Consider the following 25,471-nt stretch of genomic DNA (forward strand, 5'->3'; position numbering starts at 1 on the left):
AACTCACTCTTGTCTTGATTTTTCTTATTTCTCTGTTTCACTTCTACTGGTCCTCTATTCATGTTTTGAAATCACTTCTCAAAGTTTACTCCCTGAACACAGTCCCTTGTCTCAGATTCTGCTTTTCGGGAAACCTTACTGAAAAAAAAATTCAATAGCAAACTCTTGATCCTTACTCCAAAACTTGTTCCTCTTTCAACCTTCTCCATCTCAGATTATGGCAACTCTTCTTTCTAGGGCCTCTTATCAAAAATCTTGGTATGATCCCTGACCTCTCATCTATTTTATCAGCAAATTGCAGCCTCTACCTTCAAAATATATTCAGAGGCTAAGTAATTCTTCCTACTTTTTCTGCTACTACCCTGGTCCAAGCCCTCATTTCTCATTGATTTTTTAAATAGTCTTCTAACCTATCTTTCTGCATCTGCCCTTGCACTCCTACAATTTATTCTCAATACAACAGCTAGAATGATACCTTTAAAACATAAGACAGATCACACCCAACCCCTCAATCAGAATGTGCATTGTCTTCCCATCTTACTCAGAACACAGGAGTCTACATAATGTGGTTTCCCTTTACATTGCAACCTCATCTTCTAATACAGACTCCTTCATGCGTCCTGCTAAAACTACAGTGGCCAATTTGATGTTTCTCCAAGAATACAGGCATATTTATGCCCCAGGGCCTTTGCAATTGCTATTTTATCTACTCGGAATGTTCCTCCCCTCGATATCTACCAGGTTTGGTCTCTTACCGGATGCAGGTAAGACCAAATGTCATTTTTCAGTGAGCCATTCCCTGAGTATGCTATTGAAAATTACAATTCTATACACACACTACTTTTCTGCCTTTTTACCTTTCATGGTACTTATAGCTTAGATTTCTGTAAAATTTATTGTCCAAACTGGGACATTTTTCAAAGTGAAAGTGTGCAGTCGGCATAATCACTCTAGGACTACAGGTATGAACCAGGACTGTCTGAGCCAACTGAGACATTATGGTTACCCTACTTATCACCATCTGACACACTGTTTCACTAACTTTTATTTATACTTTATGTATTTATTTATGCTTATTTATTTATTATTCTGTAACATATATTTGTACTTACTACTATGTTTTTATTTTACTCATTTTATTTTTTGTTTCCCCCACATAAATTAAGTTTTTTGAGACTACGGATTTTTGTCTGTTTTGTTCTCTGCTGAATCCCAGCACTTAGAACAGTGCCTGGGACATATTAGGCATCTGATAAATATCCATTAAATTAATGCGAACCCATTAGAATATAGTGTGTTATATGATTGATTAGCTACCAATAGTTATTACTTAGATTGATTAGCTACCAATAGTTATTACTTATCATCAAACAGAAATTATTTATTTTAGCTCTGACTTGGAATGGTGTTTCTTGGGTGGTATTACTCTATTTTATTTATTCCTCAGTAATATTTTCATGAGCTACCTGCATAGAGATGCTTGAAACTTCCAGATAATTTTTATTGAAATGGTCTGCTCAGTCCTCCAGTTTTTTAATCAAGATGCTTAGTAGTTGAGTGACTTATAATCTTTCGTGATTTTTAACATAACTGATGGATTTTTCTTTGTACATCAGGGCAGATAAAAAATTAGCTGCTAAAACCTTGTGTGTTGTTCATATTTTAATACATTTTTTAAACAATGCTTAAACTTCTAATTGTAATAACAAGTAGCATATCTCTTGTACACTTTTTCTAGTTGGAGATTGTAGCTAAAAATATCTTCAGAGAGTGATTTGAGTTCTTTCAGTAGAATTCTAGAAATGCAAATTTAGATCATTGTAACAATCCATCATTTACTGGTATGTTAATTTCTTAATGCATTCAATTTATCAGCCTCAGGTTTTTCCTAATTCTAAAGAAGCACCGTTTAATTCTCTTTTTACTGATTAATTGTGGAGAATTATACTTCTGACAGTTGACAAAGGGACTTACATGGCTTGCTTCAATGCTATTCAAGATACAGGTAAATAATAAAAGTAAACAATTCATGAGAAGTAGAAACATAATTAACAGCAACCTTATGAATGTTTGCCTCCTCTTTCAAAAATCCTGGTAAGCTCTGGCATGAGCTTCCGGTTTTCTTTGGATGAGAAGTACTTGTTAGCTAATCAATGTATAATCCCAAATACTCCTTAAGCATTAAAAACTTGACATTGGCCAGTTAGATAATTCAATTAGACAAGTGTTTATGGAGCGTTTACTATTCAAATAATTTCCTTTTGCTCACAGATACAAATTAAATACAGCAGCATCCCTTTGTAAAGTTGATGTTTGTAAGCATAAATGGTAGCATTTTTATTTTTTCTTAGTCTTACTGAGCCGTTATAGTTTAAGGCACAAGATTTTTTCTCTACAGTAAATCTATAGTCTTATAATCATGGACTGCATTATAACAGGATTTTGCTTTATTGAAATAAAATGGATGCATCGAAAGTTCACTTGGTAAGTTCTTTCATTTTAATACTGAATTCTATGCTGAGAAGCCTTGTCTTCCAATCTTTTGTGCAGATACTATCCCTTATTCCCATTTTCCCCCTTTTGGATTGCCTCTACTATATTGTCTACTTGAAAGATCGCATCACTGGGTCAAGACTCATGCTTTCAATTTTGCTTCATTCATTCACTGAATGACCTTATGTCTTCTTTTAACTGCCTTTACTGGTATATTAATAGTCATCCGGGGCCTTGCGGCACAGTTAATTAAAGTCCTAAAAATAATTTGAAATGTGTGGGCCCTCCCTCTGCCTCTATAAAGAATCTTTGAACTATAGAAGAAAAGTAAAATGGAAAGGGAGATTTGCTAAGATAATCAACAGTATCTCTTTGTGATGATTTCTTTTTTGGCATTGGCCTGTCCGATCCTCCTTAGTCTCCTAAAACTGAAATACTGTACTCATTTCTGAGCTTCTTTTATAATTCCTCATTTTAAAAAACAGACATTAGAAAATGACAAGACTGATATCTATTTGAAATAAAAATAATAAAACTATTGATATTTCTTTTCGATGCCTGTGTTGTGGTGCAAGAGTGCAGAAATGACTTCCAGTATATGCTAATTATGTACTTTGGGAACTGCAGCTTTTCCAATGTGAAATATCTAGTAGAAGTTAGATATATAAACTTGGAGTCATGGAGCTAGAAAACAGATTTGGGAGTTGTTGATGCATAACTGATACATGAGATTGGATATGATCATACAGGAAGAACACATATCGTGTGTAAAACACAGAAAAAAAGAAAGTGATGGACAAAATCATGGTGTACACCAACATTTAAAGGACTGGCAGGAAGAGGAGCCCAGGAAAAATGCTAAGTAGTTAGAGGACTAGATGGGAAATCAAGACAAAGTGTATTATGGAAATCAAGGAAGAACAAAGAATCTAGAAAGAGGAGATAACAGTATCATATATGAGAAAAGATCTAGTATAGACTCTGATATCTTTACCAGATTTGGCAATTAGCAGTTCATTGCTGGCTTTACTAAGGGAGTTTTTAATGTGATAGTCGAAGCAGAGGACAGATTTCAGTAGATTGAGGAATGAATAAGAAGTAAAAGAATTGGAGACATTAAGTATAGACTTAAGTATAGGCTTTTAATATGCTTGGCTGAGAAGGGATGGAATGGTCAGGAAAGGGTGAAATAAGTTAAGGAGAACACAGGTTCCAGGAAGGAATTTTTGTTATCTTGTTTACTTGTTTTATAGATTAGAAAAAAAAAGCAACAAAATACAAAAAACTTGAGCATGTAGGCTGACCTATCCCTGTACTTCCCACAGTAGCAATGAATAAATATTTGAAGTATGAATGAATGAATGTTTATAGCATGAGGGAAGAGATAATAATCTGATGGATCAAGGTCCTGGAGAACTCCTAAAGGGATGGGATCCAAAATACAGATGGAAGGGTTAGGCTCTGAAATGAAAGAAGGAGGGATAATTGAAAGAGTTTATGATGTCTCATAATATGTGTTTTTATGAGACAACGTCATTTGCCAAGATTCAGTGAGAGAGGATTATGAGTAAAGTAAGAAACATTAGCAGAGTGAACAATTAAGAGAGAGCAGTCTAGGAACAAATATGCTAAGTGATATTAGGGTTGCAATGAAGGTTAACATATAAACTAAGATTTTGGTTGTAAGTGACAGAAAGTCAACTCAAACTAACTTAAGCAAAAAGGGTAAATTCATTTTTTCAGGGAGTTTTAGGAAAAAAAAACACTTTGAATATCAAACTTCAAAAATGGCAAGGCTATGACTGACATCAGCAACTAGAGCTAGTGAATCGAATATTATCAGCACAGTCTCTAAATCTTTCTAGTGGTCATTTTATTTAAGCTTCATTTTCTTTTATGAAAGACTTTCTCCACAAAGTGAGAAACATGGCTGGTAAGGGCTCATGAGCTTCTCTTTCTACAGTTCTAGCCACCCTGATAGGGAAGGATTCTATTCTATGGGCTCCAAGTCCTCAAATACTAAGCAAGGGCTGTGATTCTCTCTGCTTGGTTCAGTTGCCCACTCCTGGATCCATCAGTCATGACTAGGAATGGGATCTGTGAAACATACCATGAATGATAAAGCTTGAGCCAAGTGCTCACAAATGAACTGATCGTCTGTGACAATTCATTACATTATTCAACAAGTATTTATTGGGTGCGACAGTATGCCAGGTCTTGTTCTAGGTGTTGGTAACACAGTGGTGAAAAACACAGACATGGTCCCTACTTTGGGGAGCTTGTGCTATAGTAAAAGGAGATTGATAGTAAATAAATAAGATATTCCTGGCTTTTGATATATTCTCTGAAGAAGGTAAAACAGGTTTATAATAGAAAGCAACTAGTGATGGTGTCTACTTCAGACTGGATGGTCAGGGAAGTCTGAATAGCTGACACCTAGATCACAAGAAGCCAAATACTTGAAGAGTTGGGTGAATATCATTCAGGCAGAGGAAATAAAAAGTGCAAAAAACCTGAGTAGGGAATGAGCTTGACAGATTTCATTAACAAAATTCAGGACTTTCTGTTAATTTCTGTGGCTGGACCTTAGTGAATAGAGAGTTGTGTGAAATGAGGTCATAGAAGCGGGCAGGAACCAGATAGGATGTTGTAGGCCACAATAAAAAATGGTCTGTGGGGTTGATCCACTTAAACCAAATAACTGTTCTTGTAGTAACCATTTGGATGGAGGGCAATCTTCCTAGAAAAAGATACTAAGCACAGTAATGTGCAGTTATTTATCAGTCCAGGTGCAGGAACAGTGGAAGTCTATGTAAAACCTCTTCTAGGATTGTCAGGGCAGGTAAAGTAGAAAGACAAGGGAGAAAGGAGAGGTAGTTCTACAGAGAGATTAATTGAAATGACTGCTCTTGGATTCAAGACGGCTAGAAAATAAAAGAGCTTAAGTTAGGAAGGAACTGATAGAGTGGGAGAATAGAAAGACGTTATCAGCCTTGTGGTCTTTTTGAAGGTTAAAGAGTAGATTTTATGGCCATGAGAAAGTCCAATAGATAGAAGGGTAGGAAGGGTAGGATATCATTCCCAGGGTGAGATTTTCTAGTTAAAACCATTATAATGCCATTTCTTGTTTAGTTGAATATTTGTTTTATATATTTACATATATCCAACATAAGTCCATGAATATCATGTTAATATACCTAGTTTCCAGGAACTTGCTGATGTATGTTCAAGATACCCTCTTTCCTCCACCACTTTTAAGTTGTGATCTTTTCCATTATTAAACATTAGCTTTTGTCCCAGGGATGGCACTGAAGAAGAAAATCAATGACATATCTAGCCAGCCACCTTAGACTGAATGGGCATTCAAATAAACTCTAAGGGCCACGTACAGATAGTGATTTATTGTGCATACAACTTCTACAGAATGCCTTCATTTGAGCATTGATGTATATACAATTACTTATCAAAACGCTACAGTTTTACAATTTAGCCAGGTTCACCAAGAAACCCACAAATACAGTTCCTATCCTTTTCAGTAATTCTACAAACTCAGTGGTCTTTTGCATGAAGAAAAGAGATTTCAAAAATAGTTCTTCCATTTTACCATATTTCTCACTATTGTCATCCCTATGCAATTCCCATTTCAAAACCAATTAAAATTTATTAAACTATGTTTCTCTCCTGACATGTAAATAGATGGATTTGCTAGAGGCAAATCATTTCCTGTGGATTGGCTATTATGAAAGCTAAAATTGTGTTAGTCATCTACACATATCACAGGCTTTCTCACTGTAAAGATAGTTTTTTTAGGCAATGTTTATGTGATACTGAAACAACCAATTGATAGTTGCATGGTTTACATAAACCAGATGCTTGACATCCCATAGGTAGAAAAAACAATGAGAGCACTCTTAAATTCCTTTTTCTTATTGAAAACAGTTCAAATTACCAGAATTTGTCCTTATAATTTGAACTTCAGTTAAATTGTAAAGATATTATAACCTTTAGGAGGATAATTTCCAAATCTTGCTTTTTCTGTCTGGCCAAATATTATTACCTTATTCCTGTGCTATTTTGGAGATGGCACCCATGCCTAAGCATTTATGTGTTTATATTGTATTTGTGTTTTATAATATTATGGAGGATGGGTTGTTCAGCTTTACAGCTAGAATTGAATTATGTTTTTCTTTGTACCAACATATATGGAGTTTCATCACAATATATTTTCTTTAATATTTTGGCTAAATTACAGGGGAAAATGTTAATCATTTTAATAGAAACACTGCAGACCACTCTGTAATGCAAACAATACGTAGTCAAGATTAATAGTAGCTTTAAGTAAAAAGAAACTGTTATAGTATTGATAAAAATCAGCTCAGCAAATAAAAATGAGGAAGTTCAATACTATACTGCAATGACATAGCCTGTTGAGTTGCTATATGAAGCAGCATGAATAATAATCCTTCAAATTGTTTGTGCCTTGAAATACAATTAGTATCTTGTATTGTGATCTACTAGAAAGGATAAACAAACTTAGTTCATATGGTGCTAAGCTTAGTACTACCCCCAAATTAAATGCCAATATGAATTTATGCTGCATGATAGTGCTTTTCCTAATATGATTGTGCTCATCATCATTGACTAACTTTTCTAATTCTCATTAGGATTTTTCCTTCATATTTTTATTTTCTCTGTTCTTTCTCAGGGAATTTCTCCATTTGAATCTTAGTGTGTTTCATAATGGAAAAGCTCATGGTTTATGTCTGTTAATACCAGGATAAGCACTGACATGAGCATCATTTATTTGCTGAACATGGCAATAGGCACTCTTGGAGCAATAAAAATAAAATAAAATCTATGGACACTACCCTCCATATACAGAGTCTATACAAGAAGAATAAGTATATACCCTTGGAAGAGTCTAAAGGCTCTTAAATATAAACTGATAGTTCAATTTTTAAAATTGTATCCATCAATTTATGAAAGCATTATTTCTATATATAGGTTATCATAGTCATTATTGATTCTATATTACTAATTAATTTGTTGACTGAATGGTGAATAAATAGGTGAATGTTTTCAGTGGGTTTTAACAATATTTATATGTGAAATGTGGTAGATTGGTAGATAAGTGCTAAATAGTTATACTACATTTTAAGAATTATGACTAGCCACTAGAGATCAATTTAAGAGTGTGCCCTTCTCAATGATTAACTATATTTTGGTTTTGCACCAAAAGACAGCGTTGTCATTATTTGCATTCTCAATCAGTATTTATTGTGCATTTGCTTAGTATTCCATTCAAAAAATATATATAGAGAGAGACAGAACATCTGTTATGTGCCAGGCATTGTACTACATGTTGAGTATTGTGATAAATGAAACAAATAGACCCTGCTTTTATTGAGCCTGTGGTCTCGTCAGGAAGGTAGACAGATGGTAAACAGTGCTCTGAAGGTAACCAACAGAGTATTGTTAGATAATAACAGTATAAGTTTAGAGGTCTACTTCCTGTGTTCAGGGAAGCCCTATATAGAGAAGTAATCTATGAACTGAGATAAGGGTAAGAAAGAGCCAAGCACATGGAAAAGCCAGGGATAGAGCATTCCAAGTCAGGTGAACCACTTATACAAAGTCTGTAAGGCATGAAAAAGTTCAATTTGTTTCAGTAACTTTAGGGAGATCAGTGTTGCTGTAATGAAGGAGAAAAGGTGCTACTTGATGGAGTGGGGGAGATAGGAAGAGACCAGACTAGGACTCTGTAGGCCATGCTAAAGATTTTAGTCTTTAGGTAATGAGATAATATTGATGGGTTTTAATAAGGAGTAGGAGTGGGGTTTATATATTTAAAAATGCATTTTGGCTGTTGTTTGGGTGATAAATAGGAATTACAAAAAATTGAAGAAATCAATTATAACGTTATTGCAGAGGCCATGCAAGAGGTGAAGCTAGAGGGAAGTGGACTAAATTGCGATATATTTGAAGATACAACTTGTAGGACTTTATATTCTGGGTTATATGGGAGTGGAGAGGGAAAGGAAAGAGTCAAGAAAGAGTCAGGTCTTTCCTTAGAGAAACTAATGAGAGGAAGACAGAAACAAATGGGTTTCAGGCTATAAGTCAAGCATTTTGTTTTAAACATTTTCATTTTGAGATACCCATTAAATATCTAAGAATACAAATACATAGTTTCATTTACTAGTTCAGAAGGTTCTGTTATAAAAACAATGAACAAGAATGGTTTGACTATCATGTTTCTATTAATTCAGCAAACATTTGTTGAGTCCACCATGTGGCAAGTACTGTGCTAAGCACTTGAAATACAAAGTCATAGTCACTGCCAGTACGAGTTTATTGTAATCTAATGAGTAGACTGAGAAAACATGGGTAATTTAAAGCCCAGTGTGATAACATTAGGAGGAACATCTAACTCAGATAGAGGATTAGAAGGTTCATGGATGGATTCCTGGAAGATAAGATGTCTAAATTAAGTTTAAAACTAAAATTTATCCAGACACAGAGGAACAAATGGCGTCTCCGATTATCTTTATTAGAAAAAAGTGTATCAATAACATACTTCAGACAAGTTTGCAATGGAACATTTTAATATTTTTCTGACCACAGATTTATTTAACATTTTTATTTTTAATGTTTTAAATTAGTTAATAAACATTGGTTAATAAAATTATATGTTTTGAGTGTACAACTCTATAATGCATCATCTGTATATTGTATTGTGTGTTCACCATCCTTCTGTCACCATATATTTGACCCTCTTTACCCTTTCTATCTCCCCCCTCTCTGCTTTCCTTCTGGTAACCGCTAAACTAAACTATTATCTGTGTCTATCAGTTTTTATTTGTTTGACTTGTTCATGTGTTGCTTTCAGTTTTATATCCCACATATTAGTGAAATCCTATGTTTCTCAACTATTTCTGTCAGACTTATTTTGCTTGGCATGGTAATCTCAAGATGTATCCATGTTGTTGTCAATGGCAGTATTTCATCTTTTCTTATGGCTGAGTAATATGCTATTGTAAGTATGTGCCACATCTTTTTTATCTAACCATCTATCAAAGGGCACTTTGATTGTTACCATGTCCTGGCCATCGTGAATAATGCTGCAATGAACGCTGAGGTGCATATATCTTTACAGAAAAATGTTTTCAAATTTTTGGGGTGGATAGTCAGAAGAGGGGTTGCTGTCTCATATGATATTTCTATTCTTAATTTTTTGAGGAACCTCCATACTGTTTTTCTTAGTGGCTGTACCAATTTATATTCCCACCAGCAGTGTATGAGGATTCATTTTTCTCCATAACTTCTCCAACATTTATTACTTTTCTTGTTGATAATAGCCATTCTAACAAGTGTGAGGTGGTATCTCACTGTGGTTTTGATTTGCATTTTCTTATTAGCTAGTGAAATTGAGCATTTTTTCATATAACTGTTGGCTGTTTGTATATCTTCTTTGGAGAAATGTCTGTTTAAGCCCTCTACCCATTTTTTAATCGGATTGTTTGATTTTTGTTGTTGAGTTGTATTAATTATTTCTATATTTTGGATATTAGCCTCTTATTGGAGGTGATGTTTGAAAATATCTTGCCCCATTCGGTTGGTTGCCTCTTTGCTTTGTTGATGGTTTCTTTTGCTGTGCAGAAGCTGTTCAGTTTGATATAGCCCCATTAATTTATTTTTGCTTTTACATACCTTGTCTTTGCGGTCAAATTCATAAAATTCTGTCTAAGATCAAGGTCTAAAATTGTAGTACCTATATTTTCTACTATGCATTTTATTTTTTTCAGGTATTATATTTAGGTCTTTGCTCCATTTTGAGTTTATTTTGGTGTATGATGACAAATAAAAGTCTAGTATCATTCTTTTGTATGTGGCTTTCCAATTTTCTCAGCACTATTTATTAAAGAAGCTTTCTTTTCTCCATTGTATATTTATGGCTCCTTTGTCAAAAATTATTTGCCCATATTATATGGGGTCTTTTTCCAGGCTCTCAATTCTGTTCCCGTGGTCTGTGTGTCTGTTTTTCTGCCAATATCATGTGGTTTTGATTATTGTCACTTTGTAGTGTAATATTAAGTCGGGCAGAGTGATACCTCCAGCCTTGTGCTTTTTTCTCAGGATCGCTTTGGCTATTCAGGGTCTTTTGTGGTTCCATATAAATCTGATGATTTGTTTATTGTTTGATGTCTTTAACCCAATTCCCATTTGCCCTGAGAATACTTTCTGGTGGCAGTTTAGACTGCAGTATTTACCCTGAATTAACTAATGGATTATAGTCCTATTCTTACCCCAAAAGTTTTTAATGAAGTATTTTGCTTTTATTATTATTTTTGCATATCTCTAGTATATTGATTGTCTTTGGAAACAAATGACATCATACTATTTATAGCATTCTGGTTTTAGTAGTGGTATTTCCATGCACAAAATATAGTAATTCTCGATTGCTGAAAATGATAAGTCCTAGAAAACAGCATTCTTATACGTGATATTAAATTAACACTAGTAGTGAGCTGCACTTTTCTTTTTTCTCAATGGGAAAAGGGTTAAAAAATACCATTGTGATTCTGATGGAGATTGCATTAAATCTGTATATTGCTTTGGATAATATGACCATTTTAACTAATGTTGATTCTTTCAGTCCATGAACATGGAATATCTTTCCAATTTTTGTGTCTTTTTCAATTTATTTTTAATAATGTCTTGTACTTTTCAGTGTATAGGTACTTCACATCTTTTATTAAGTTTGTTCCTAGTTATTTTATTCTTTTGGTTGCAATTGCAAAAGAAATATTTTTTTCATTTTTTTTCTTAAATTGCACTTAGTATTTAGGAACACAATGGATTTTGAACATTGATTTTGTTTCCTGCAACTTTACTGTATTTGTTTATTGTTTCTAACAGGTGTGTGTGTGTGTGTGTGTGTATGTGTGCGTGTGTGAAGATTTTAGGGTTGTTTATATAAAGAACCACATCATTCACAAAAAGTGATATTTTGATTTCTTCATTCCCAATTTGCATGCCATTTATTTCTTTCTCTTGCCTAATTGCTTCAACTAAGACTTCCAATACTATGTTGAATAAGAACAGTAAGAGAAGGCATCTTTGTCTTGTTCCTGAGCTTAGAGATAAAGCTTTCGGTTTTTCATCAAGTATGGTATTAGCTGAGGGTTTGTTGTACATGGCCTTTATTATGCTGAGGCACTTTCCTTCTATACCCATTTTATTAAGTGTTTTAATCATAAATGTATGTTGTATCTTGTAAAACACTTTTTCAGCATCTATTGATATGATCATATAATTTTTATGCTTTATTAGGTTTATGTGGTGTATCACACTGATCAATTTGTGTACATTGAACTATTCTTGTGCCTTTGGAATTAACCCCACTTGATTGTGATATATAACATTTTTAATGTATTGTTGTATTTGATTTGCTTGTATTTTGTTTAGGATTCTTGCATCTGTATTCATCAGAGATATTTGACCACAGAATTTTTTGTGGTTACACAATATGACTATTGAATATGTCCATAATATCAGAATCATAGAAGTAAAAGAGCTCTTAGAAATCATCTAGTATAGTCACCTGGTTATACAGATGGGAAAGTAGACACAGAGAGGAGTGACCTCTCCAGATAATGAATTCCACTATTACTTTTTTTTCTTTCACATATTCTAAGTATACAATGAATGCAGTCTAAATGGTGCCCCCAAAACATTAATTTAATCCTCAAAATTGCCCACCTATTATGAGAGTATTTTATTCCCATCGAGATTTTATTGCACCCCGATTCTGCTCACTTCCTCCCTTAATTCACAGTGGAATGATGTGAGGCAATCCTTCAATAAGTGATATCTGCAATCAAATAGCTTGTTTAACATTATAAGGTGGCATCGAATGTATACTCATTCAAAAGAAAAGTTGGGGTCATGTTCACTTTAACTTCTAAATCATTTTTAAGGCTCTATTTTCTTCCACTGAACATACTAATATTTGGTGGGGGTTGGAGGAGGATGAAAGAGTTGGCTCTTCATAGTTAAAGTTTATTTGGTTGTCTCATAACCCTTTGTTTCTACTCCTATCCTTTGCTAGACTAACTCTTTGTTCCTACCTGTTCTGTCAGTTGTTTCTAGTGTACACACTAGGAAAACTCCTCACAAATCATATAAGTAGTAAGCAAAAAGAATATGAAAGCAGACGCCACAAACATTTCCCCTTCCTTCTCTTCCTTGTAATGTCAAATATAGTAAATGAGCTGAAAACTTTATTAAATAGGGCAAATTATGCCACAACAGTAACAGCAGTGTCTTCAAAATCAAAGGAAAGAATCGTATAGTAGGTCTTAACTAATTTAGAGTAGTCAAGAAGAAGCTTATCTGAATGTTTGAATATATTATTAAGGATGCAGTTTTATTACTCTAAAATACAGAGAATGAGGCACTCGTGTGTAATGGAAATCCATACAATCTCTTTGGAGGATGATTATTGTAATATCTGAGCCCCATCAGAAGAATGGAAACACCTTTAATCTATATCATTTGAGACTGGCTAAAAAATCAATTCTATAATGGAATACTATGCAGCCATTCAAAAGGATGTAGAGAGATATTATATTGTCATTTAAACAAAATAAACAAAATATAGAATAGTTTATATTAAAAGCTTTCAAATTTCTTTTAAAATGTACACATATATACACAAATGCACACATTTATGCTTTGATTTACATATACAAAGACATACACACATACACACACATATATGCATGCATATGCATAAAAGATACACGAATATTCTTAATTGTTACCTCTGGGAGTATCACTTAGGAGGAGGGGTAGAAGAAAGTATCACTTTTCATCCTATAAATTTTTTACACTTTTGGAAATGTTTACCATTTGCAAGTATTCTTTTTTTTATAGTGAAATAGTATGAGATGACATGTGAAAACATTTCTGTGGAAAATATATTGTGCAAAATGATATACAAAGTATTATGTAGCTATATAAAAATTTTGGAGTAAAATGTGCCAAAGTGACTTTAAAATGGAGAGAAACTTAAACTGAGTAAATAAAATGAGGCCAAATACAGATTCTTTGGCATCAGTTTTAATGAACAGATAAGAATAATTATCAATTATTGGAATGTAAACACATGCCTTTAAAATGCTTTTTGGGGGTTTATTTTAAATAGCTTAAGTTTTTCTTCTCCAAATTTTAATTTTACAGTCAAGTTGTTTTCCATGCATTTTTCACTGACAGTAAATTTCTACGAAAGACTGTTGGAACTTTAAGAAATTCTGAATCTGTAAAACGTTAATGTGATTTTAAACATCTTTTTTAAATTAACAGGAAATATTATTTAAACCTTCTTTTAAAGTACTCTTTGAAATACTGAATTAAATATTATCTATAAGTTAAAAAATCACTCAAGATTGTTCTGATCACCCTGAATGGTACAGCCACTATGGAGATTCCTCAAAAAATTAAGAGTCTTTTGATTTATTTATCCTCTTTGGCATCATGGACATGTTGTATTTGACTCATGAATCAAATGCTCACAACTTCGAGTGGTTGAAAGAGGGCTTTCTCAGTTGTTGGAATATGTGTGCCTTTCTCTGTCTGCTAGCCTTTTTGCTGCCCATTTATACGATCATAAGAGTATGAGCAGCTGGAAAGGAAGGTGAAATACAAAGTGGTTAATACTCCTGCCCTCAGGATAAAAATGTGGGAGGAGGACTCCATGAAAACTGGAGGTTAATTTTCTCTATTACTACGACATGGATAATCAAGAGTTGGAACTATAGATATGGAAGATTTGGTTTTAAGATTACTCCCAAGTCTACGGCCATGCTACCCTGAACGAACCCAATCCAGTCTGATCTTGGAAGCTAAGCAGGGTCGGGCATGGTTAGTACTTGAATGAGAGACTACCTAGGAAGACCAGGTGCTGTAGGCGTAAAAAGTAAAAAATAATGGATTATAAACTGACAATGTCCTTGCAATCTGTGAGGTCAACCAAGGGTTGCCTCACCTAAAAAAAAAAAAAGAAAAAAAGAAAAAAAAAAAGGAATTATAAGATTACTCCCAAGGTTATTTGTTATTGCATTTTTAAAAAGATTTTTATTAAAATATAGCTAACATACAATATTGTATTAGTTTTAGATGTATATCATAGTCATTCAATATTTATATACCTAAAGAGGTGATCACTGTGATAAGTCCAGCAACCATCTGACACCATATAATGCTAACGCAATATTATCAATCATATTCCCTATGCTGTACACCACATCCCCATGACTTGTTTTATACTTGGAAATTTGAACCTCTATTCCCCTTCACCTTCCACCCTTTTTGATTTTTTAATTACAGTTGATATTTCATATTATTTTTATTAGTTTCAGATGTATTGCATAGTGATTAGACATTTATATAATTTATTAAGTGATCCCCAGATTAGTCTGGTACTTGTCTGACACTATACATAGTTATTACAATATTATTGACTATATTCCTTATGCTGTACTTCACACCCCTGTGACTATTTTGTAACTACCAATTTGTACTTTTTAATCCCTTCTTCACCTTTTGCATCCAGTCCCGCAACACCACTCCCATCTGGCAATCACCAGTTTATTCTCTGTATCTATGAGTCTGTTTCCTTTTTGTTTGTTCATTTATTTTTGTTATTTAGATTCCTCATATAAGTGAAATCATATGGTATTTATCTTTTTTGACTTATTTTGCTCAGCATAATAGTATCTAGGTTCATCCATTTCGTTGCAAATGGTAAGATTTTCTTTTACAGCTGAGTAATATTCCATTGTATATATGTACCACTACTTTATCTAATCATCTATTGATGGGAATTTAGGTTGCTTCCATATCTTAGCTATTGTAAATAACATTGCTGTGAACATAGGGGTGCATATATCTTTTTGAATTAGTGTTTTGGTTTTCTTTGGTTAAATACCCAGAAGTGCAATCACTGGGTCATAGGTAGTTCTATTTTTAATTTTTAGAGGAATCTCCAAACTGTTTTCCATGGTGGCTGTACCAGTTTGCAATCCGACCAACACTGTACAAAGGTTCCCTTTTCTCCACATCCTCTCCAACACTTGTTCTTTCTTGATTTACTGATGATAGCCATTCTGACAGGTGAAATGATATCTTATTTTGCTTTAAATTTCCATTTCTCTGATGATTAGTGACCTTGAGCATCCTTTCACATGTCTATTGGCTATCTATATGTCCTCTTTGGACAAATGTTTATTTATGTCCTCTGCCCATTTTTTAATTGAATTATTTTCTTGGTGTTGAGTCATATGAGTTATAGGACTTCTGTTCATGTAGTCTTTGGATGGTTCTCCAGGTAGATTTTTCTATATTTTCATTGTAATTTTAATGTAGTCATGGAAGGGGGCAAGTACAACATTTGCTTATTCTGTCAACTTGACCAGAACTCTCCTGAGGTTATTTTTAAATAAAATTCATGATTGATTTGAACGTGAATTCACCAAGTATAGTGATTTTATTGTACAACACATTTAGAGGCCCCTCTTGTTTTTTTTGTATTATTATTATTTTATCATTGATTGTGATTTTAAACCAAAATATACAGAGATGCCTGAAATTTAATTAAAATAAAAAAAATCAAATTTATTTTTCTGTTTGCATTATATGCAAGTTTAGAAAAAAATCTGCATGAATTGTGGTGACTTATTTCCCTTTAATCTCTAGGGGCTTTAATTTTCATATTAATAAGAATATCTACACTTATTCTTATACTCAGGGTAAACATGGTAACTGTGATTCATGCTTAAGGTCATATTTGGAGTCTCATATTTCCTTTGAATTTTAGTTACAAATATTCTTTCTGGAATTCTTTCTTGCATTTACAAGTCCTATCTCTTCCTCAAGGCCTAAGTCTCTCCTCTCTGATAAAGTTTTTATCCCAACTTCCACATATTTTGCTCACTGCCTTCTGTGAGCTCCTCTGGCTTTTACTGTTTGGCATTCACAGTCTTGCTGTTCACTATTTACTGGCTTAAGCGTTGGTTGTAAAGCTTGTCTCTCCAATGAAATGGATATAGAGGTATCTTGAATTCCTTACAATACTCAACAAAGAATACCTAATATGTGCTCAGAAATATTGGATTTTTTAGTCCATTTTTGGGCTGTAGATGAGTTACTTTTAAATTCCCTTCTATTTCCTCAGACTTAATTAGTTCCATATCTTTCTGTCTGTCTATCCATCATCTATCTATCTATCTATCTATCTATCTATCTATCTATCTATCTATCTATTTTTTTTTTTTTATGAAGCAGGATAAAATATTGCCACTGATACCGAACTCTAGTTTGGCTTAGCTGCTTGCAGCAGGCTTTCCTGTAGGGCATTGTGAATGTTTATAAAGCTAGTATAGATAATCTGTTACAGAGCTACCCTGCCTTTTTGGTGCGATTTATTTTCATGGGGCTGCAGTATTCTCCGGATTACTGTAGAAGTTCAGAATTGGACTTTTGTTAGCATCAATGACCAAGTAGTAGCTTTGTGGAACCAGAAATTATGACATGTTCACAAGTAACCATGTATACTTAATAGGCAAACCCTTCCTGCAGTGATGAAGGTCCTTTTGGCAAGTGTATTTATAGGGGAGGTGAGACATGGTGATGGTATCTTCTCTCCCACCCACCTCTATCTACTCTATGAGTCTCAGTTATACACTTGTCACCTGAGATCCAGTACCTTTAAGTAATATTTTAATGTAGCACATAATAATTTATCTTCTTGATCCAGCATAAGCCATAGAAAATATTTGCTTTTCTCCTCTGCTCAGGTATTTAAGATGTTTCCTTCCATCTGCCACAAAATCAACTTGAGAGACTGTGAAATTTGAGAGACTTGCATGAAATCTTATGTGGCTACTTTACCAACATTCCTGCCAAGGAAAAAACTCCAGAGGAATCAGGGACAACATTTAAGGGTAGCAAGTGGAATCCTGTTCCACTCTTGGGCATTTTCTGCTGTTTCAGACTCTTGGTTCCTCTCCCTGAAAAGAACAGGTGTGCCTGACAGCAGGTGTGTTTGTTCTCCTTTTCCTATGGCAGCTGTCACTCCCCAGGTAATTCCCTTTTCCAGGTGGTAAATTCTTACAACTCATCATCTTCTTTCCTGGCTAACATTACTTTAAAAAATGGTTTGGCTATCAGCCTTAGATTCTATTGCAACATTATTGGTGTCATTGTTGATTTTTTTTTTTTTGCTTTTGTATTTTGAGTTGATTTTTTTTTAAATGGATAATATGTCTTCAGACAGATTCTATTTACAATTTAGACAAACTTAACGTTTTCCTTTAAAAAGTCTCCACGAAAGTCTGCAGCTGTCTTTGATTTGGACTGAGTTTTGAAGCCTTCCGTGATAGCTTTGTGTTTCTCCATTTTTGCATTTTCCAATACATCTTGGGGTCTGTCCTCAGTCAAGATATCTACTACCGGGACTGCCAGTCACCACATGCTTGGGTTTCATCTTCTCACATTTCTATTCATAGTATGTACTTCTCATAACTCTAAAGGACTATTTGATGTCCCCACGTTGTTTAACATCTACATCATTAAAGCAGCTGAGAGAATTACCACATGTCATAAGCTTAAGGAAAAATCCAGTTCAAAGGAAATTGTATCACAGACTCAGGTCATTTTTAATATGCTCTGCTGCTCACTCTTACCTGTTATTCTGTTTGACTCCCATGGGCATTTCATAGGTATTTGAGAGTTAGCTTTAAAAGAATACTTTCAGGTATTTGTTTGGCTCTCAACATAACATTTAATGAGCCCCAACAGATTACGGGACTCTATGGTGATCTCATGATAAGATGCAAAGGAAGCAAGCATACCATTCTAATACTTGAGGAATTAAGTGACCTGGAACTTAAGATGGACTGAGGGAGACAAAATTCACACAAATAAAAGACTTAGGTGATTTTGAAGGCATCAGATGGATAAGTATGACGTGAGTATGAATTGTTTACATAAGATGGGGCATAGAATAAATGTGTTATCACAGTGGGAAGGAGGTAGGCATCTTTAGTGGGAGCCTTAGATGAGTGAATGATGTGAGTGCAAAAGCATTTCTCAGAGGGCTCTCAAGGACTTCAATAGGCACCGCATAGTGCAGAAAACAAGTTCGTCTTCTGATAGAGTTATATGATGATAATAATAACTGCTGCTATCTGTTGAATTTTTACTCTGTGTCAATGTGAAATGAATAGAAGAATAAATGACCAAGAAAATATAAGCTTTAAAAATATACATTCTTGTAGTATCAGATGTATGACCACGGGTTGCTGTCTAGCTAGGGAGGTGGGTGAAGTGTGTGTGTGTGAGAGAAAGAGTTTTTGTGCGTGGATATGTGTGCATGTGAGAGAAAGAGAAAGATAGAAAGCAGTGTAGAGGGAGAGAGGCAGACAGAGAGACAGAAACAGAAAGAAACTTGGAGAGTAGGGCAAAGTCTGAAAATCAGAAGTTACAGTATAGGTAAATACAGTAAGTTAAGTGAGGAAAAGAGTACAAAAAAGAAGCTGTGTTCAAATAGAAGGATTCATAGTTGTAGATATTTAAATTAAATTCTTTACCTTCTGAATGGATTTTTCAGTGAAACCATTAACTTTTTTTTGCTCATACATAATAAAGTAGAATGTTTACACTGAAAATAGTGTTTTAACAGAAAATAAAGTGTTCCTTTAAAATGGTAAATTTTTGACTTCTAGAGCATGTCCAGTTGTCCCACATATTTGTAGTTCATTATCATTCTATGGCATAGACTATTGAAAATTAGAATGCTAAAGCCATGTCAGAAAACTAAGTAGGTAGAGATTTATAGTGAATTATTTAAGAGTCTCAAATCACATTAGTACATGGCTTCGTTGTATTATGACAGTGGAAAACCTGGCATAAGAGCCTCATAGAGCACCAAATAATAAGCCTGAGGTCTCTTTTCTACAGGTGGATTCCTTAGGGACCGTTATCACAATTTATGTCAGAGGCTTATTTTTATGCAGACGTATTCTCTGGCAGAAATTTCACAGCTTCTGTTGACATAACTGACGGTGTATATAGACCCAGACTACTAGACAACACCAGCAATCAGTTAGTAGTAAGCAACTATTTATTATGTCTTAACCAAGTACCTAGCACCAACCTTAGAAACAAAGGGGGATAGAAAAGAAGAGGCATACACAATCCCCTCAAATACTTTAGTCTAGCTTGAGCAATAGGGATGGCATGCCTAAAGTAGCTAAAATAGCGACAAGGCTATATATTTAATCAAATGCCATGTTGTGGGGTGGTACTTCAGAAAAGAGAGAGATCAGTTAGAACAATGTATTGGGGAAATCTTCATGAAGGAATTGGAATTTGTCCTATAACTTAAAAGATAGGTAGAATTTAAAGAGGCAGAGTAAAAAATGGAAATCTATTTACATCGAGAGTAATTCAGAGGAAGACAAAAAAGAAACCTGGTATTTTTATAGTGCAACAGGGATACCAGCTTGATTGACATGGAAGACATGTTTGAGATCAATAGAAAATAAATTTGTTAAGGCCAGATATTCAAAGAACCTTAACAACCAGGCCAAATACTTTGAATTCAGTGTATTGAGAAATGGAGGACCATCAATAGTTGCAAAACAGAAGTATAGCATTCTAAGAAGATGAATATGATGCTGATATATGTTATAGAACAGAAAGTGTTTGTCCACTCGGCATTAGCAGAGCCAAACACTAAACACTGACAATTGCAGTAGAGAAAAACTGGCTACTTTATCAATGAATGGCACCATCCAGGAGAACAGAAAGCTAATGCTCAAAATTCTGAACTCCCCAATGTTGTGTAGGTTACAGATTATATAGAGTAAAATCATAAGACACTGGGTTAGGTGTTCCAGGTCGTGGTGAAAGCTGACTGGTTGAAGGTGAAGTAAGGGTAATGGATCATTTCTTCAGGTCTGAAGGACAGCTCTGAGGTCTTTTCTGGAATCCCTCTGTCCAGGCTCATGGAAAAGTAGCCAAGGGGTTGTTCCACCTTTGGGCTCAGGAACTGAAACATCACTTAGGTCAAGATATTTTCTTTAGCCTACCAGAGGTCCAGACCCTGTGATTATTAGTCAGGTCTACTACTTGGGGATTGCTTCTTATCCAGGGGAAAGGCTAGGTCTCTGAGGGGTTATATATAGATGATGATTTTTAGAGTTAGAATTTAGAACTAAATTTAATCGAATTCATAAAAACCCTATGTTTCATATGCAGGACAGATTAGAGAGGTGAGAGGAAGGTATAGAAATATTACCATAGCTATAAGACAGACACAAATTTGACTTCAACTTCATCTTTCAAAGAAGTCATAAAAGTCATTCCCAATGAAGTCCTAGATTCCATCGGTAGAGGTATCATACACTTGCCTCAGTGGAGAAAATCTCTCTCAATTTTGATTCGGTTTCTACAAATGTTCTTTTAGAAATCACCATTCCTTTTCACTAGAGTGGCTTCTCAAATTTTCTCCATCTAAGGCTGTTGGAATAGCTTGGCAATTACTATTGTAGAAAAAGTGGGACATAAAAAAGATGGAGGTTTTTTATTATTATTTTTTATTTTTTTAGGAGAAATAATATGTTTTAAGATGAAAATATAAGCAAATCAAAATAATGTAGGTGCATGACCCAAAACCCAAGATGTAGCTGAAAATAAAAGGGCAAAAAATTGTCATCCCAAATAAAAAGATGGGCAATGCAGAGCACTCAGGAAATAAACCAAATCTCACCAGAATTATACATAAACATTGAAGATGAGGACTCAAGATAGCTAATTTTCCAATGAAAACCTTTTAAAGATAATTGATATTGGGAACAGTTAATTAAATGAAACTGTAAGGGAAAAGAAAGTCCAGTCTATCTTATTAGTCTTTTGCCTTCCTCAGCTCTTTCCCTACAGCATGATTTCTCTCCTTTAGACTAATGGTTCTCACCACTGACTACATTAGGATCTCTATGGGAACTTTAAAAAAGTCTAGTGCTCAGACTACACCCTGGATTATTCAAGCTTTGATATTTTCCAGAATTGAGAAGCATTATATTCAATTAGCACCAGCATCTTTCCCTCTAATCTCCTTATGTAGTCCCTTAAGGCATAACACTTTTTTGCTATATTTATATAGCAAAATTTCAACTTTATATATATATAAAGTTGAAATACAATATTATATTAGTTTCAGGTGTACAACATAGTGATTCAACATTTATATACCTTACAAAGTATCTGTAACCACAATATGTCTAGTAACCTTCTGCTACCATACAGTTATTACGATAATGATGCTATTCCCTATGCTATATGTCTACATGACTCATTTTATAACTGGCAATTTGTGCTTTTTAATCCCCTTCACCTTTTTTTGCCCATCCCCCCAACCCTGTCCCCTCTGTCAATCATCAATTTGTTCTCTGTATTTATGAGTTTTTTTTTTCCTGTTTCATTATGTGTGTTCATTTGTTTGGTTTTTAAAATGCCACATATAAGTGAAGTCATAAGGAATTTATCTTTCTCTGTCTGGTTTATTTCACTTAGCTTAATACTCTATGTCCACCTGTGTTTTTGCAAATGAGGAGATTTCATTCTTTTTTATGGCTGAGAAATATTTATATATATAATATATGTAAATTATATATACGTATATATATATATATATTACATCTTCATCCATCTGTAAATGGACAGTTAAGTTGATTCTATATTTTGGCTATTGTGAATAATACTGCATGGAGGTGCATATATCTTTTTGAATTATTGTTTTTTTTTTCCTTTGGATAGATACCCAGAAGTTGAATTGCTGGGTAATACAATAGTTCTATTTTTAATATTTTGAGGAACCTTCATACTGGCTCCATGAATTTATAGTCCCACCAGCAATGCACAAGTGTTCCCTTTTTTCCATACTCTTGCCAACGTTTATTTGTTGTCTTTTTGAAAATAGTCATTCTGACAGGTGGAAGTGATATTGCACAAAGGACACATATTTTAACTAGACTAAAAACTAATATTTTACTGATGGAATATCCTTGTTTTCCTCATTTTTATATCACTCACCAGGCTTTGATCAGTAAAATTTGTTAAATTAATATTAAGTAGAGTTGTATGTGGTAACTGGGATTGGAAACAAGATCATCTTTGAGTTTTTATATAGGGAGGGGAAGGAAAAAATTGGAGTTTTTATATAGGAAGGGGAAGGAAAAAATTGGATTGTAAGATACAATAGTGGTGGCTATAGTGGGAACATCTTGGATAGATCACATGTATATAAAATACCACTTTAGAATTGTAGTCTGTTTCTAGATCTTTTGGTTAATTGTACTGTGATTTTAGGTAAATCAGTTGTCACTGGATATTTTCGATATTTGTAAAATGAGGAAAATGGATCCAGCCCCATTTACTTCATAGGATTGATTCAATTGAATCAATTGAAATTTATAGTTGTGAGTGTTCATTTGATAGTATTTTAAAGTACAAGATGATAGATATATGCAAAATTGTTGTTATTATTACTCATAAAGCCAGTGAATAGAGTTTTTGTTAGGATGAAAAGCCTAGAAGAATCAATAGAACAGTATAAGTGCCTTTAACAGTCATATTCAGTAGAAGTATGAGGAATACACTGCTTTTGAAAGGCTATTCCCCTCAAAGGTTACATTCTTTATAAAACTGAAAGATTATGTCTATGTTGTATGTTGTGTAATTTTTGCAGACTTCGATAATGCAATGGAAATAATACTAAAGAAGGAACTTGATAGGAATCAAGTTGTATGTACAGTATTAACTGGCTTTATGAACTTTGACAACATACACATATATGTACTTGCAGTAGTTCATCTATTAAAGGGAAAGAATTAAGGCATTAGCATCTGTTGAAATAATTAATTAATCTATTCAGTATACATTTATCAAACATCTATTATGTGCCAGGCAGTACTTTTAGAGCTGAGAATAGTGAAAAAAAAAATCGCATATTCCATACCCTTGTGAAGCATATTTCCTAGTAAGAGGTGAGGCTTAATGTCATTCCAGATACAGAGAATTGCTAAAAATTTAAACAGCAGGTTGGGACACAGAGTGATTATGAAGCTAAAATAGCAGATTTTCCTATGTGTCAAGAAGCACTGTATGCACTTCCTATATGGTTTTTTTTTTCAGTTTTATTGAAATCTAATAGATAATTAGTTGCTTATATTTACATTGTACAATTCAATGAGTTTTTTTTCAATTATAGTTGGCATACAATAATATATTAGCTCAGTTGTACAGCATAGTAACTATATATATTATATATCTCACAAAGTGATCACCCCACTAAGTCTCGTACACCTCTTCCCCATTACATATTTATTACATTGCTGACTATTTTCTTTATGCTACACCTTATATCTCCATGACTATTTTGTAACTATCCATTTGTACTTCTTAATCACTTTGCCATTTTGCACCATCCCCCCAATGCTCCTACCATCTAGTAGCCCTCACAAGATTCTCTCTATTATGAGTTTGTCTCCATTTTTTTGTTGTTGTTTACTTTGTTCTTTAGATTCCACATGTATGTGAAATCATGTGATATTTGTCTTTACCTAACTTCATTCAGAGTAATACCCTCTAGGTCCATCAAGGCAATATCTTTTCCCATTCCCTTCCTTTTAGTCTGTGTGTCTTTTATTCTAAAGTGAGTCTCTTGTAGACAGCATATGTAAGGGTCTTGTTTCTTATCCATTCAGCCATCCTATCTTTTGGTTGGAGAACTTAATTCTTTTCAATTTGAGGAACTTGTTGATAGGAATGTAGTTATTACCATTCTTTATTCCTGTGTTTGATACATGTTTTTTTCTTCTTAAAGAAGTCTTTCCCATATTTCCTATAATACTGGCTTGGTGTTGATGAATTCCTTTAGCTTATTTTTGTCTGGGAAGCTCTTTATCTGTCCTTCCACTCTAAATGATAGCTTTGGTGTATAAAATATTTCTGGTTATAGATCCTGGGTTTTCATCACGTTGAGTATTTTGTTCCAAGCTCTTCTGTGCTGCAAAGATTCCTTTGAGAAATCAGCTACCAGTCTTATGGGTGCTCCCTTGAAGGTAACTAACTGCCTTTCTCTTGCTGCTTTCAAGATTCTCTCTTTGTCTTTAACCTTTGGCATTTTAATGATGATGTGTCTTGGTGTGGGACTCTTTCAGTCTCTCTTTTTTGGGACTCTGGCTTCCTGGGATTGAATGTCTATCTCCTTTATGATGTTACAGAAGTTTTCATCATTATTTCTTCAAATAGTTTTTCAACTTCTTGTTCTCTCTATTCTCATTCAGGTACCCCTATGACATGGACATTTTTTTAATTTAATTCTGTCCCATAGGCTCCTCAAATTAGTATGATATACTTGGCTTCTTGTTCTTGTAATTCTGATTGGATGTCTTTATCAGTGGTTCGATCCTCTTTTTCTTTCACTCTGTTAATTCTCTCTAATATACACTTCATCTCAGATAATGTATTCTTCAATTCTGACTAATTCCCTTGGATCATTTCCATTGCCAATTATTGAATTAATTAATTAATTTCATTTTAAAGTTTTTATTTATTTATTTATTTTAGTTTCAATGCTTTACTTTTTTTAACATTTTATTTTATTATTTTATTTCCCCCCTCCCGTCTTCCCCCTCTCCTCTGGTAAAAACTAGTCCTTTGTCCATTTTCATGAGTCTCTGTGTGTTTGTCCTGTTCATTTGTTGCTTTTTAGGTTTATATCTCACATATAAGTGATATCATGTTATTTTCATCCTTTTCTTTCTGGCTTATTTCGCTTAATATGGTTATTTCAAGGTCCATCCATGTTGTTAAAAATGGCAGTATTTCATCTTTTCTTATGGTTGAGTTA

General features: G+C 34.0%; 1 protein-coding gene and 1 pseudogene across 3 annotated transcripts in view; both read left to right on the forward strand.

Moving 5' to 3' along the window:
- Positions 1–25,471, forward strand: part of TENM1 (teneurin transmembrane protein 1) — a 745,224-nt gene that overhangs the window by 13,245 nt on the left and 706,508 nt on the right. The gene's annotated exons all lie outside the window — the stretch shown is intronic.
- LOC111730784 lies at positions 14,349–14,467 on the forward strand (annotated as a pseudogene).

This window comes from Pteropus vampyrus, unplaced genomic scaffold (genome assembly GCF_000151845.1).
Source record: "Pteropus vampyrus isolate Shadow unplaced genomic scaffold, Pvam_2.0 Scaffold335, whole genome shotgun sequence".
NCBI lineage: Eukaryota > Metazoa > Chordata > Mammalia > Chiroptera > Pteropodidae > Pteropus > Pteropus vampyrus.